The sequence below is a fragment of the Bubalus bubalis genome, chromosome 16, assembly GCF_019923935.1.
Source record: "Bubalus bubalis isolate 160015118507 breed Murrah chromosome 16, NDDB_SH_1, whole genome shotgun sequence".
Taxonomy (NCBI): Eukaryota; Metazoa; Chordata; class Mammalia; order Artiodactyla; family Bovidae; genus Bubalus; species Bubalus bubalis.
This window is the reverse complement of record NC_059172.1, coordinates 45117223-45129819: the sequence shown is the minus strand read 5'-3', so window position 1 is coordinate 45129819 and position 12597 is coordinate 45117223. Positions and strand designations below refer to the sequence as shown.

Genomic DNA, 12597 nt, shown 5'->3' with positions numbered 1-12597 from the left:
TAACTCCACCCCTGGGTATATGCCCAAAAGAACTGAAAGCAGGAACTCAAACAGATATATCTATGTTCACAAGAGCATTATTTACAATAGCCAGATGTCTAGGGACAGATGAATGGGTAAGAAAATCTGGTGTATATATATACATAATAGAATATCATTCACTCTTAGAACGGAAATTCTGACACATACCACAACATAGGTAAACTTGGAGAATGTTCTGCAAAGTAAAATAAGCCAGTCACAAAAAGACAAATACTGCGCGGTCCTACTTATAGGGACAGAAGGTGCAACAGTGGCTTCCAAGGCCTGGGGCTGGGGAGGGGTAATAGGGAATAGCTGTTTAGTGGCTAGAGAACTTCAGTTTTACCAGATGAAAAAGGGCTCTGGAGATCAGCTGCACAGCAATGTGAATTCACTTAACACCACTGAACTGTGCACTTGAACATGGTTAAGATGGTAAATTTTATGTTATGTGTTGTTTAGTCATTCAGTCATGTCTGACTCTTTGCGACCCCATAGACTGCCAGGCTCCTCTCTCTGCCCATGGGATTTCCCAGGCAAGAATACTGGAGTGGGTTGCCATTTCCTTCTCCAGGGGATCTTCCTGACCCAGAGATCGAACCCGGGTCTCCTGCTACCTAGGAAGTCCATGTTATGTGTATGTTACCACAATTAAAAAAAAAAACAAAAAAAGCTTCTTGGTCACAGCCTGGTTATTTCACTAATTCATATACTAACTTGGGCAAGTTAATTCAATTTCTCCATGGTTCCATTTTTCTCATCTGTAAGTGGGATTAGTTAGTATCTACTCCAGAGGCCATTGTGAGGATTAAGTAAATTTCTATATGCAAAGTATTTAGAAAACTGCCTGACATAAAGTATTGTTCAGTCAATGTCAGTTATCACAGCAGTAATAATATTATTACAGTGTGTGAGATATTATTCGAAGCACTTCCCTATGTTAGGGAAGTAAGTCTTCAACCTACCCATCTTCCCCTCCAACCTCCACCCCCAGTAAAGCTGAAATTTTACAGATGAGGAAACAGAGGCTCAGAAATGTTAAATGATCTGCCTGGATCACATAGCCAGTGGGTGATGAACAAAGATTAAGTCTGGCTCCAATGAGGTCCGGTTGCTGAGAAGTAAGCAATCAGCACGCTGATTCTAAACCAAGATAGAACTGAATCTTCCATTCCAACTAAGAACTAGGCGGTGGGGGGAGGCTGTGGCAGGGATGGCTGAGAAGCTGGGCTCTGCTCCAGGCCAGCAACCCACCAGCTAAAGAATCCCAACTGTCTTGGTCCTCCTCCCACACCCATCCTACCCCGGGGGATGAGACCAGCTGGATCCAACAAAGAAAAATCAAGACAAGAGTGGGAAGTAGTCCCAGAGGTCACCATGGCCTTCCAGCAGATGGAAGAGCAGACACAGAAGGGACTTCTCAGAGGCCTGTGGTCAGGACCTGCCAGAGCACCCTTGTCAAGCCCACAGTGAGGGAATAAAACCCCACATCACCCAGAAAGTAGAAGCATTTATCATGGAAAAGGCAGAGAAAGCCCCCACACCCTGCCTCAGACCCTTGATGGGCCCATGCTGATGTGCTTGGAGAACTTCTGAGAATGGGGAACAAATGCACTTCCTGGTTTTCCTCCAGACCAAGAGAGCCTGGGTCCAGCAAAAACCTTCCAATGACAGGCAGTCTAGGGTTTCTTCTTTTAAATAAGTGATTTCTCCTCCCCCTCCAGTCCCCAAGTCTTTTAAAATACCAATGCTGGCCTTGGGTGGTCTCTGGTCACTTGCCATTAGAACCTAGAGTCTCCAGCCCAGAGGCAAGGGTACCTACCATCTGGCCAGAGGTACACCTGCTGCCTCCCCCTCCAATGCTGCTGGCTGCAAGGGCATCTGGCCACCTGAGGGGACTCAGGTCAGGCTATGAGCAAGAAGGAGGGCTTGGCACCAGAGGGCCCTTGAAGCAAAAGAGATCCACAAACAGGATTTTGACACTGGGGAAGGTTTTTTTTCCCCCCTTCCAACATTGGGAGGGGCTTTGTAAACACAAACTTAACTTGGGCCCTTGTCTGTGGGAAAAAAGCTTGAATAAATCCTCTCTCAGAGTGAAAAATCCCCCTCTCCTACCAATTGTTTTTTTTTTTTCTTTCAATTGTTTTTTTAGAGTAGGCAAGTAATACATATTCATTGTAGAAAACAAATGAGAAACTGCAGACAAGAAAATTAAAATCACCCCAAACCCTACCTCCCTAGTTTTAATCATTGTTAACAGTTTAGGTATATCCCTCCAGACTTTTTTTCAATGTAAATATAAATGTTTATACACATATAAGCATATACTTTCTGAAAAATTTTTAATATACTGTGGAAATCATTCCATGTCAATAATACAGAACCGCATTGTATTTTTGATGATGTTATAGTATATGCAATATACATACACCATGATTTACTTGATATCTATTAGACGTATAAGTTTATTTCAAGGTTTTTACAAGTATGAACAATGCTGTTATCCACACAGTGTTCATACCTTTGTCTAATTATTTCTTATGAATAAACTCCTGAAAGTGGAACCGCTGGACATAGCGGTGGAGGTCACGCAGGAGAACCAGGCGCCGCAGGGCAGGTGCACGGAGCTGCAGGAGAGGATCCTGGAGACGGGAAAGATCGTGGATGGGTTTGAGGGGACTGTGAACCAGGCGATGGAGGAGCTCAGAAAGAGAAGGAATTTGTCAAGGCCGAGATCCAGAAGGTTCTGAAGGAGAAAGTTCAGCTGACGGCAGACCTGTACTACAAGGAGAAGTCATTCTTCGACCTCGTCAAGCCGTCAGAGAAACAGAAGAAGGTGATCGAAGGCTACCACACGAATGAAGAGTCGCCGAGGAAGTGCGTTGAAGATTACACAGAGAGGATCAGGAAGGAGGGCCAGAAGTACCAGGTGCTGAAAGCCCAGGGGGAGGAGAAGCTTCCGCAGGCAAACAAGGAGATTGCCCAGGTCTGGAACAAGGCCCCTACGGACGCCCTGGCGCTGCAGGTGGTCCTGAGGAAGGAGCAGATGCGAGTCTACTCGCTGGAGGAGGTGGTTGAGCAGAAGACTAAAGAGAAGGATGAGCTGACCAGGATCTGGGATGACCTCATTTCCAAGATGGAGAGAATCTGACTTAGCAGCCCTACCTGTACTACCTTCCCTTCGTGGGTGTGTGTGTGTGTGTCTATCTGTCTAGGGTTTCCTTCTCTATTCATCTCAATTCGATTTTTAAACTAGGTTGCTTTTGGAAAAGACTGAATAAAGTTTCCCTTAAATCTAAAAAAAAAAAAAAAAAAATTTATGTCATACACATAAATCTCCTAATTCCAACTGTTTCACTGATATATACAAGTTTCCTTAAGTGAGGGACCTCTGTGCTGTGCTCGTAATCTGAACCAGCCCTCAATTTTCTCAAACACAGTTCTCCATCATAAGCAGTTCCAAAAGAAAACTCCTTAAACCCCTTGTCTATGATCTCATAAATGACTAAGTGGCATTTAAAAGATACACAATTTCATTTTGACTTTAGTAATCCACTCAACGACTGAGTGGCTAAGCACAGCACAGCACAGCCCGCTAAAGAGAGACCCATGTGACAGGGGTACCAGGATACTTGCCACACAAAATATATTTGTACAAAATTAGACTTAACTACCCACCATCTGACACCCCCAACCTCTGCCTGTCCGTCCCTCTGTTCCTTCTCCCTTCTCCTTCATCCCTCCTTCCATCTATCCCATCCATCCACCCATCCATCCTTCTTCCTCTATCTTTCTTTTCAAATCACTCCCCTTCTTTCTTTTTCATCCCTGCCCTACTCTTTCTCCCTGCCTTCCTTATCTCCTCTTCTTTCCTGAAGCAGTTGGGACCCTGTATCAGAGCAGACAGTACTGGAGTTGCACGAAGTTTCCAGCTGCACCGAGAGCTGGAGAAGCTGTCTGTGAAATCCTCAGTCTTTGGTATTCATTATTTAAGTTCTGTGGAAATGGGTTTGCTTTGAAGTCTACTGACTCATCCTCCTCCTTAACTTCTTATTTCCTGTAAATGATCCATTAGTTTTTGGCAAGGTCCATGTCACACAGCATTCCCATCAGAAGGGGCTGTTCCGCAACCCTGGGCAGTGTGAACACTGCCTTTTGCAGTGGAACTGGAAGCATGATGGGGACGTGTAGACCCTGCTTTCTTAAAAGCTGCTTCAACCAGCCCTAACGCCGCCTCGAATTAATAATGTGAAACACATGCTCCATCTGCCTGCTAAAGGGTGACAAAGCCATTTATGTTCATAATGGCCAAAATTATTCTACAGATGAAAAGTTTTCTAAAGCAGCTCACATAGGCTAGTCAATCAGTTCCACCAAGGGGGAAAATTCCCCCTCAATCATCCCACTTGAGACCTCTTTGCCAAAACAGCCAGTTCACTGTGGCATTAAGATGTTGAAAGGGGGAAACAAATGGAGATTATAAACAGTTCTCATAAGTTTTCAAACTTTCTGCCCCTGGTAAGGCATGCATAGATTAGCGCCAACAGCTTAGTGGGAAAGGTCATGTGCCTTTTCACAAAGATCCAGGGAGCCACGCAGGACTCTTGTGGACTTCAGAAACTAAACAAATCAGTTACAAAGTGGGGGGAGGGGAAGCAGTTCTTTAAGAAAAAAACCAAACTGGGCTGGAAAAGTACTATAATCAGCAAAACGCTAAATCTTCCCTCCTCCCCCCACCCCCACCCTCCCTGCTCCCCACACCCGGCTGGTGGGAGCAGAAAGATAGTCCTTTGATATCAGAGCAAATAAAAGTTTGAATTACTGACTGCTCATGTTAATGCTGGATTTTACTACCACCATATTTCAAAATGAAATTATTCTAACATCTATGCCTCAAATTAAGATCTGTGATAATATATATTACAGTTCAGAAAATGTCTTAGGTTCAGATGATGTAAAGGCTGATTCCCCTGGAGAGTAAACATTGGCCATTGTTTCTCAAGGGCTAAAACTCTCCTCATCCCTCCAAATAAATTTAAGTACTGATGACATCAGGGAGTGCTGCCCGGTTATCAAAGCACATCTGGGGTGGGGGTGGGGAGGGCAAGATAATGCCACTTAATAGTCAAAGTGGTGGAAACGTCTTAAACGCAGGGTTGTCAAAAGAGGGCTTTCTCCTATAATTTACAGATATGAAAGCCCTATGAGAAAGTTTAGCACACAACACATGAAACTTAACTCTCTCCACTCCACCACGTTGGAATCCTGGTTTCAAGTTTCCCACACCATCTTTACTCCTACGGGCCCTACAGTGTCTTTTGGGGGGTGTTCATAGATATCCAGGGCCCGAACGCCCATCTGTGTAAGTACAGTTGGCCGCTCACTTGTCAGACATAAACTCTCCCCAAGTCCTGGAGTCCTCGGTGCTCCCTACTGGCCTCCGCACATCACTCATCAAGGTGGTGGGGGAGGGGCACGCGGGTGAAAAGCAAAGAGCTCAGCCTGCCCACCAGTGCCCAGGTGGGCGCCGCAGCCAGCCTTACATTCTAAAAGGAGCACAGCCCTTCATTCTATGGCATTAGGTCCTCTGACACAGCGGCAGGATGTCTTCTCTCAGCAGCTCCATGAAGCAAAACTTCAGCAACTTCCACCAGGCATATACGGAGAGGTTCGTTGTGAACAGGCAGCAAAGGTCAGCCACACCTCACACTTCTCTCCCGCCCCGAAGATGGGGTCACTGGTCAAACGACGCTAAGCAAATAATTCTACATGAGAAAAAAATATATATTTCCACTTTTAAAATTACATCTCACAATTCCTCTCACTTCTTATGAAAACAAGATCAAATGTTTGTAAGGACTCACTTGAATATATTTTCACTTTCCAAGCGCAAAGTAGAGGACAAAAAAAAAAAGAAAGAAATTCTCAGCAGCCACAAGACAAGAACGCCTTTCTCCTTCCCTGCCAAATCCAAGCATTATGCACATAGAATGAACATGATGCAATAGAAACATCTCCAAATGCTTTCTGATACATTCTCTCATTTAATCTTGCGACTCCTTAATGCTCACATTTTAATTGCAGTCTTAGAGCCTTAAATTCCTCCAAAGGTGCTAAAATACGAAAGAATGTGAAGCATGATTTCATACTAACTAGAAGCAAGAGAGGAGTTTCAGGCCTCTTAAAATAAAAATCTATCTTCAAACCCCTCAGAGTCTGCATGAAACACAGCAAACTCAGTCTGCTGTCCCGAGGGAAGCAGGCTGCCGTAAAACGTAAGTAGCTCCTCACTGGTACTGTTAGCTTTTTGTGTTTTAATTTTAAAACCCGAGTGTAATTATCTCTTATTTACTAGAGTCACAACTCTTGCCAAAGGGAATACAAACCACTTCTTTAGGGATGAAGTTGCTGACAAAGGTTTGACAAAGAAAAATAATTAATAGCTCCATGCTGACCCTGGGGTAAGTCTTGGAGCACAGCGAAGTGAACTGGCCAAGGATGAGCCGGGCATGGGCGCGTGATGCCCGGCCAAGGGCATGGCACACACCCGGTCCTGAGAAGCTTGGAGGCTTCTAAAGGGACTCAGGCTATGGGACAAAAGTACGAGAGGTTTTTGCACATCCTCCTTTAGTCATGGTTCTGTGTTGAAACTGCTTTGCGCTCCAGTTACAAACGCTCTCCTGTTTAAGAAAGCTGTGGATAGACAATTAATGCCTTTCAGCTGGGGCTGGAGTGTTCTCCAAGTTTGGTTCTGGGCTCTATGGTTTAGCATGCTCATTCTCAGAAATTCTGGCGAGAGAGCCTTATGGGATAGGGAGCCGTCAGGGCCAGTTTCCTGGAGCCTGTCCGATGGGCACCTCACCTGATCACTGTCACATTTGGGGAGCCAAACAGAAGGTGGGTGTGGGAGGATCATGAGCAGCTGGGTCAAAACCCTTAGGAGGAGGAGTCTGCCTCTTAAAACATGCGAGTTCAGATTCCATCTTAACTTTGCTCTTAAACTATAAAAGTCTTCTGAGTGCAAACCGCATTCAATTCTAGCAGATACCCACCCCCCACCCCCCGTATTTTCATTTGTCTACCGTGACTGCTGGGAAGCTTGTAGCCCCAGAACTGTAAGATACCATCATACTTTTTATCATTATTATTAATCATGGGTTTACTTGCAATACCATATCTTTCTGTCTCCTGCAATAATCCCATCCCATCCCCTGGAGCATGGACATGTTTCATGATTGGCAGCTATTTTAGATCCTTTTGGGGTGTGCTTGTGTGACTGACAAGACTTCAAGTCTTGAAGCCAGAAAGTATTTGATTTCCAGCCTTGACAAACCACTTAATGTGGCTGACCCTCAGCTGCCTCACCTGTGAGATGGAGCTCTTATCTTTGTAGCAGAACGGGTGAGGATTATGCTGCTTTAATCCCCCCTGGATGCCCAAGGGCAAGTGCCTGGCATGGGCATCCAGAGTGTAACATGGAGTAGGTACCCAATACAATAGAGCTACTATTATTCTTATGAGTGTTAATAATACCAGCCACAAGGACAAAATTAAAGAGGTTACTGACCCCAGAGAGAAATTTCTAATTCAAACTTCATTATCTTAAATTAACTCAGCTATTATTTCCCCCCTTCTCATAGAATTGAAAAAAAGCCCTGAGATTTTGGCTCCAACTTCTCAGTGATAATCTTGGCTTTAGTAATATCCATTAAGAGTTTCCAATCCAGGGAGAACTATTAACTCTGCAGTGGAAGCAGAAACTCGGATATCTGAATGAAGTGAAAGTCTGCTGGCAGTTGTAACGAGATCATTTGCTCCTGCAAATGTTATTTCTTGGCCATCGGTATCTTCTGTGCGAATTTCTGCAGGCAGAGATCTCGGGGGGAAAAAGACTGTCTGGGGCCCACACGTGTTTTCAGAACAGGCTGGTACATCCTGTCCTTGCTACAGAGCCTGGTACATCAGTAGCAAAACAGACCTCTCTTTGGACACACTTTTTTTTTGTGAATTCTGCAGAACTCAAGGCTGGCTGCTGAAGCCACCACTCAATCTTCCTCTCAGGCTGGGTCGGTGAGCTGCTCCCTGGAGCCCCCTGGTGGCCTTTTCCATGTTCACACCATGTACTCACACCCCACAGGGGCAGGGAGAAAGTGGCTTTAAAAGAGCCACCCAAGGGGTGGTTACTGGCATCCTTCATCCACAGGGACACCCCCACATTTTTAGGATCAAGGAAACATGCTGTGTTAAGGCTGGTACAGACACAGCACCTCTCTTAAATGTCAGAGTCGTTCACTGAACAGCTAGCTCTTGAGCATTTACTGCATGCCAGGCCTCATACCAGGCATGAAGAATACAGACAGGATTATGACTCAGTCCCTGCTCTCAAGAAGCTTCTGGCCCAGAGGGAGAGGTGGACCAATACCTGTACCAAGAAGGACAATACAGAGAGAAATGCCAAGTTTTGAGGCAACCCCGGGGACAGTGTCAGCCTCCTTAGGGAAAGTGGGAAGGACATCAGGGAGGAGGCAAACGTTAACCTAGATCTCAGAGGCCAAGAATTAGCTGGACAGAGAAAGGAGGACAGGCATTCCAGAATCAATATACATCAATATAGAAGAATCAATATACATCAAGGCCCAGACTTCTTGGGGGACTGTGGTGAATCTGGAGGGCTCCCAGCAGGGAGAAGAGGCTAGAGAAGTGGGTAGGACAGGCTGAGAAGGATCTCATAGGCCACACCAAGGGCCCTGCTTATCTATCCGTGATTCTCCAAACTGTGCTTGAGAGTTCCCGCAGACATTTGATTCTAATTTCATGGATGCTGAAGCTAAGAGAACTCTGTGGTAGCCATCCACGATCCACTGACTGCAAATTCCTGTGTTCAACTCCAGGGTAACCAGGAGAGAAACATCAAATTCCAATACAGGGGCATCCTACAAAATATCTACAAAACACCAGTACTCCTGAAAGTCTGATAGCCTGTCACAGGCAACAGGAGCCTAATTCCTTAGAGGAGCCTAATTCCATTTCTGAGTGACAATTAAATGTAATATACCGGGACTTCCCTGGTGGTCCAGTGGTTAAGACTCTGCACTTCCAATGCAGAGGTCCCAGATTCAATCCCTGGTCAGGGAACAGGATTCTGCATGCCACAACTAAGACTCAGCGCAGCCAAGTAAATAAGCATTCTAAAAACTAAAATAAAATGCTATCATACTTAAAAAAAATAATAAATGTAATCTGCTATCCTGGATGCAATTTTGCAACAGATAAATGACGTTCCTAGGTGAAAACTAGGGAATAAAGTACAGAGCCTAGTTAATGATTATGTATCGATCTTGGTTCATTAATGGTAACAAATGTGCCATACTAGTTGTAAGATGTTAATAATTAACAATAGGGGAAACTATATGCAAGGCAAATGGGAATTTCTGTACTCCTCAAAATTTTTTATAAGTCTGAAGTGGTTTGAAAAAATAAAATTAATTTTTAAAAAGTTCTTTGTTCATACAGATAGCCAAACTACTGTCTGCAATGGGTTGTATAATTAAATATTAATTATACAACTGTATAATAAAATGATAATACATGTTACACACGAGAACTTAGAAGATTAATTCATATTCTAGTAATAAGAGCCAACATTTTATTGAGTATGTATGCTCAGCCAGGCACTCTCCTAAGTAATCACTTCTGATCTCCAAAAGAGCCCCATGCACTAAGAACTGCCAACATCCCATTTTACAGGTGAGGAAATGAAGACAGCAATTAGACAACTTGTTGGGATTATATAAGTGGCAGAGTCTGGATTTGAACCCAGCTCTGTCTGATGCTAGAGTCCAGATACTTAATGACAATTCTATACTTTACTGCCTCCTGGTATTCAGCTTTATATACTGATATTTCACTGAAAAAAAATGCATTGATTTTACTATTCTTTTTAAGGTTTAAAACCACAGTTATAAATGGGATGATAAGAGGAGGGGGATTTCCAGTCAACGAGGGACTAGGTCAGAGCTGGTGGTTGGTGTTGGCGCAAATGTTCTAAGAGTTTCAGTGTGAAGGGTGGACTGGTATAGGCTGGGCCCCTGCTGCAGAGATATTCTAGCAACATCTCCAAAAGGAGGAGGAGAGGCAACCAGAGAGAATGAACTTCCCTAAAAGGATAAAGCGAAGGCCCTTGCTTTATACAGGAACCCTTTGTATCCAGCCCCAACCAATCATACCCCAGGCATTGCTGAGCCCCTAACTTGTGCCTGGGCAGGTCTGCCTCCAGGAGCTCCTGTTGGCCGCCTCCACAGACAGGACCTGATGATTAGTAAAGGGAAAATAAGAGCTGCAAGCAAGGAGGCAGCGGGCTCAGAGCCCCCCAGGGGAGGGGCAGGGCCTGAGAAAGGGTGTTAGTGGGGGCAGGGGGAGGGCTGGGGTGCCTCATGGAGGAGGCCTGGGGGTTGGGCCCAGGGCAAGACCCCTCCCTGCAGTCCTTGTGTCTGGGTCACCAGCCAAGGGGATTGGAGCTGAGAGCCCAACCTCTCACCACCAGCTCAGCTGCTTCCCCTGCCCTCCCAGGTCAATGAAAAGCAGGCCTCATTTCACTTCTGTACTTGAAAGGCTGCCATGTGCCACCAGAGGCACATATGGAGCTTGTTACCCCTAAAGGTTGTGGAAAATACCAGAAAGTCTCCTAGACGGTCAGCTTCTCCAGAGTCGTCTTATCTAGCCTGGCATGCCGTAGGCATCCATCAATAGATGGTGAACTAAACGGAAATCTTAAAATGCATGCGTCATAGGTCATACTGGAGTGAATTGAACTGGAGTTTGGAATATTTAGTACAAAATCTTTACCACATACTTAGTGGCTTGAAACAACACAAGTTCACTATCTCAGAATTCTGGCTGTTGGATGTCCAAATGGGTTTTTCACTGGACTCAAATCAAGATGTTGGCAGGGGATTTCCCTGGTGGTCCAGTGCTTAAGAATCTGCCTGTCAATGCTGGGGATGTGGGTCCAATCCCTGGTCCGGGAAGATGTCACGTGCCACAGGGCAACTAAGCCCGTGTGTTACATCTACTGAAGAAGACATGCTCTGGACCCTGAGTGCTGCAGCTGCTGAAGCTTGAGCGCCTAGTCTCTGCCACAGGAGAAGCCACCACAGGGAGAAGCCCCTGCTCACCACCACTAGAGAAAGCCCACGCACAGCATCCAACACCCAGAGCAGCCAAAATTAAAAAAAAAAAAAAAAGATGCTGGCAGGGTTGCATCCCCTCCAGAGGCTCTAGTTTTTGTTGTTCAGTTGCCCAGTTGTGTCCGACTCAGCAATGCCATGGACTGCAGCAGGCCAGGCCTCCCTGTCCCTCACCATCTCCCAGAGTTCACCCAAGTTTATGTCCATTGCATCGGTGATGCCATCCAACCATCTCATCCCCATCACCCTTTTCTCCTTCTGTCTTCAATCTTCCCCAGCATCAGGGCCTTTTCCAGTGAAAAAGCTCTTTGCATCAGGTGACTGAAGTATTGGAGCGTCAGCTTCAGCATCAGTCCTTCCAATGAGTATTCAAGCTTGATTTCCTTTAAGATTAGCTGGTTGGATCTCCTTGCTGTCCAAGAGACTCTCAAGAGTCTTCTCCAGCACCACAGTTTGAAAGCATCAATTCTTCGGTGCTCTGCCTTCTTTATGGTCCAGCTCTCACAACTGTACATGACTACTGGAAAGATCAAAGCCTTGACTATACGGACCTTTGTTGGCAAAGTGATGTCTTTGCTTTTTGACACACTGTCTAGGTTTGTTGTAGCTTTCCTGTCAAGAAGCAATCATCTAAGGCTCTAAGGGGAATGTTAAAGGTTCTATTTCCTTGCCTTTTCCAGCTCTGCGGCCCCCTGCACTCCTGAGCTCGTGGCTGCTCCCCCATCTTCAAAGTTAGTAACACTGTCTCTCTCTGACCTTCCTCCATGGTCATGTCTCCCTCTGACTCCCTTCTGCCTTGCTCTTCCTCTTTTAAGGATTATTATGATTACACGAAGATCATGGCATCTGGTCCCATCACTTCATGGGAAATAGATGGGGAAACAGTGGAAAGAGTGTCAGACTTTATTTTTTGGGGCTCCAAAATCACTGCAGATGGTGACTGCAGCCATGAAATTAAAAGACGCTTACTCCTTGGAAGGAAAGTTATGACCAACCTGGACAGCATATTCAAAAGCAGAGACATTAATTTGCCAACAAAGATCCGTCTAGTCAAGGCTATGGTTTTTCCTGTGGTCATGTATGGATGTGAGAGTTGGACTGTGAAGAAGGCTGAGCGCCAAAGAATTGATGCTTTTGAACTGTGGAGTTCAGAAGACCCTTGAGAGTCCCTTGGACTGCAAGGAGATCCAACCAGTCCATTCTGAAGGAGATCAGCCCTGGGATTTCTTTGGAAGGAATGATGCTGAAGCTGAAACTCCAGTACTTTGGCCACCTCATGCAAAGAGCTGACTCATTGGAAAAGACTCTGATGCTGGGAGGGATTGGGGACAGGAGGAGAAGGGGACGATAGAGGATGAGATGGCTGGATGGCATCACTGACTTGATGGAC

The 12597-nt window shown here is 45.4% G+C and overlaps 1 protein-coding gene and 1 non-coding gene across 2 annotated transcripts in view; one reads left to right on the top strand and one right to left on the bottom strand.

Moving 5' to 3' along the window:
• The window catches only part of PARVA (parvin alpha), a 180572-nt gene that overhangs the window by 134294 nt on the left and 33681 nt on the right, over positions 1-12597 (bottom strand). The window lies entirely within an intron of this gene.
• TRNAG-UCC lies at positions 9084-9156 on the top strand. The gene has a single exon. It is a non-coding gene; the product is annotated as a tRNA-Gly (tRNA).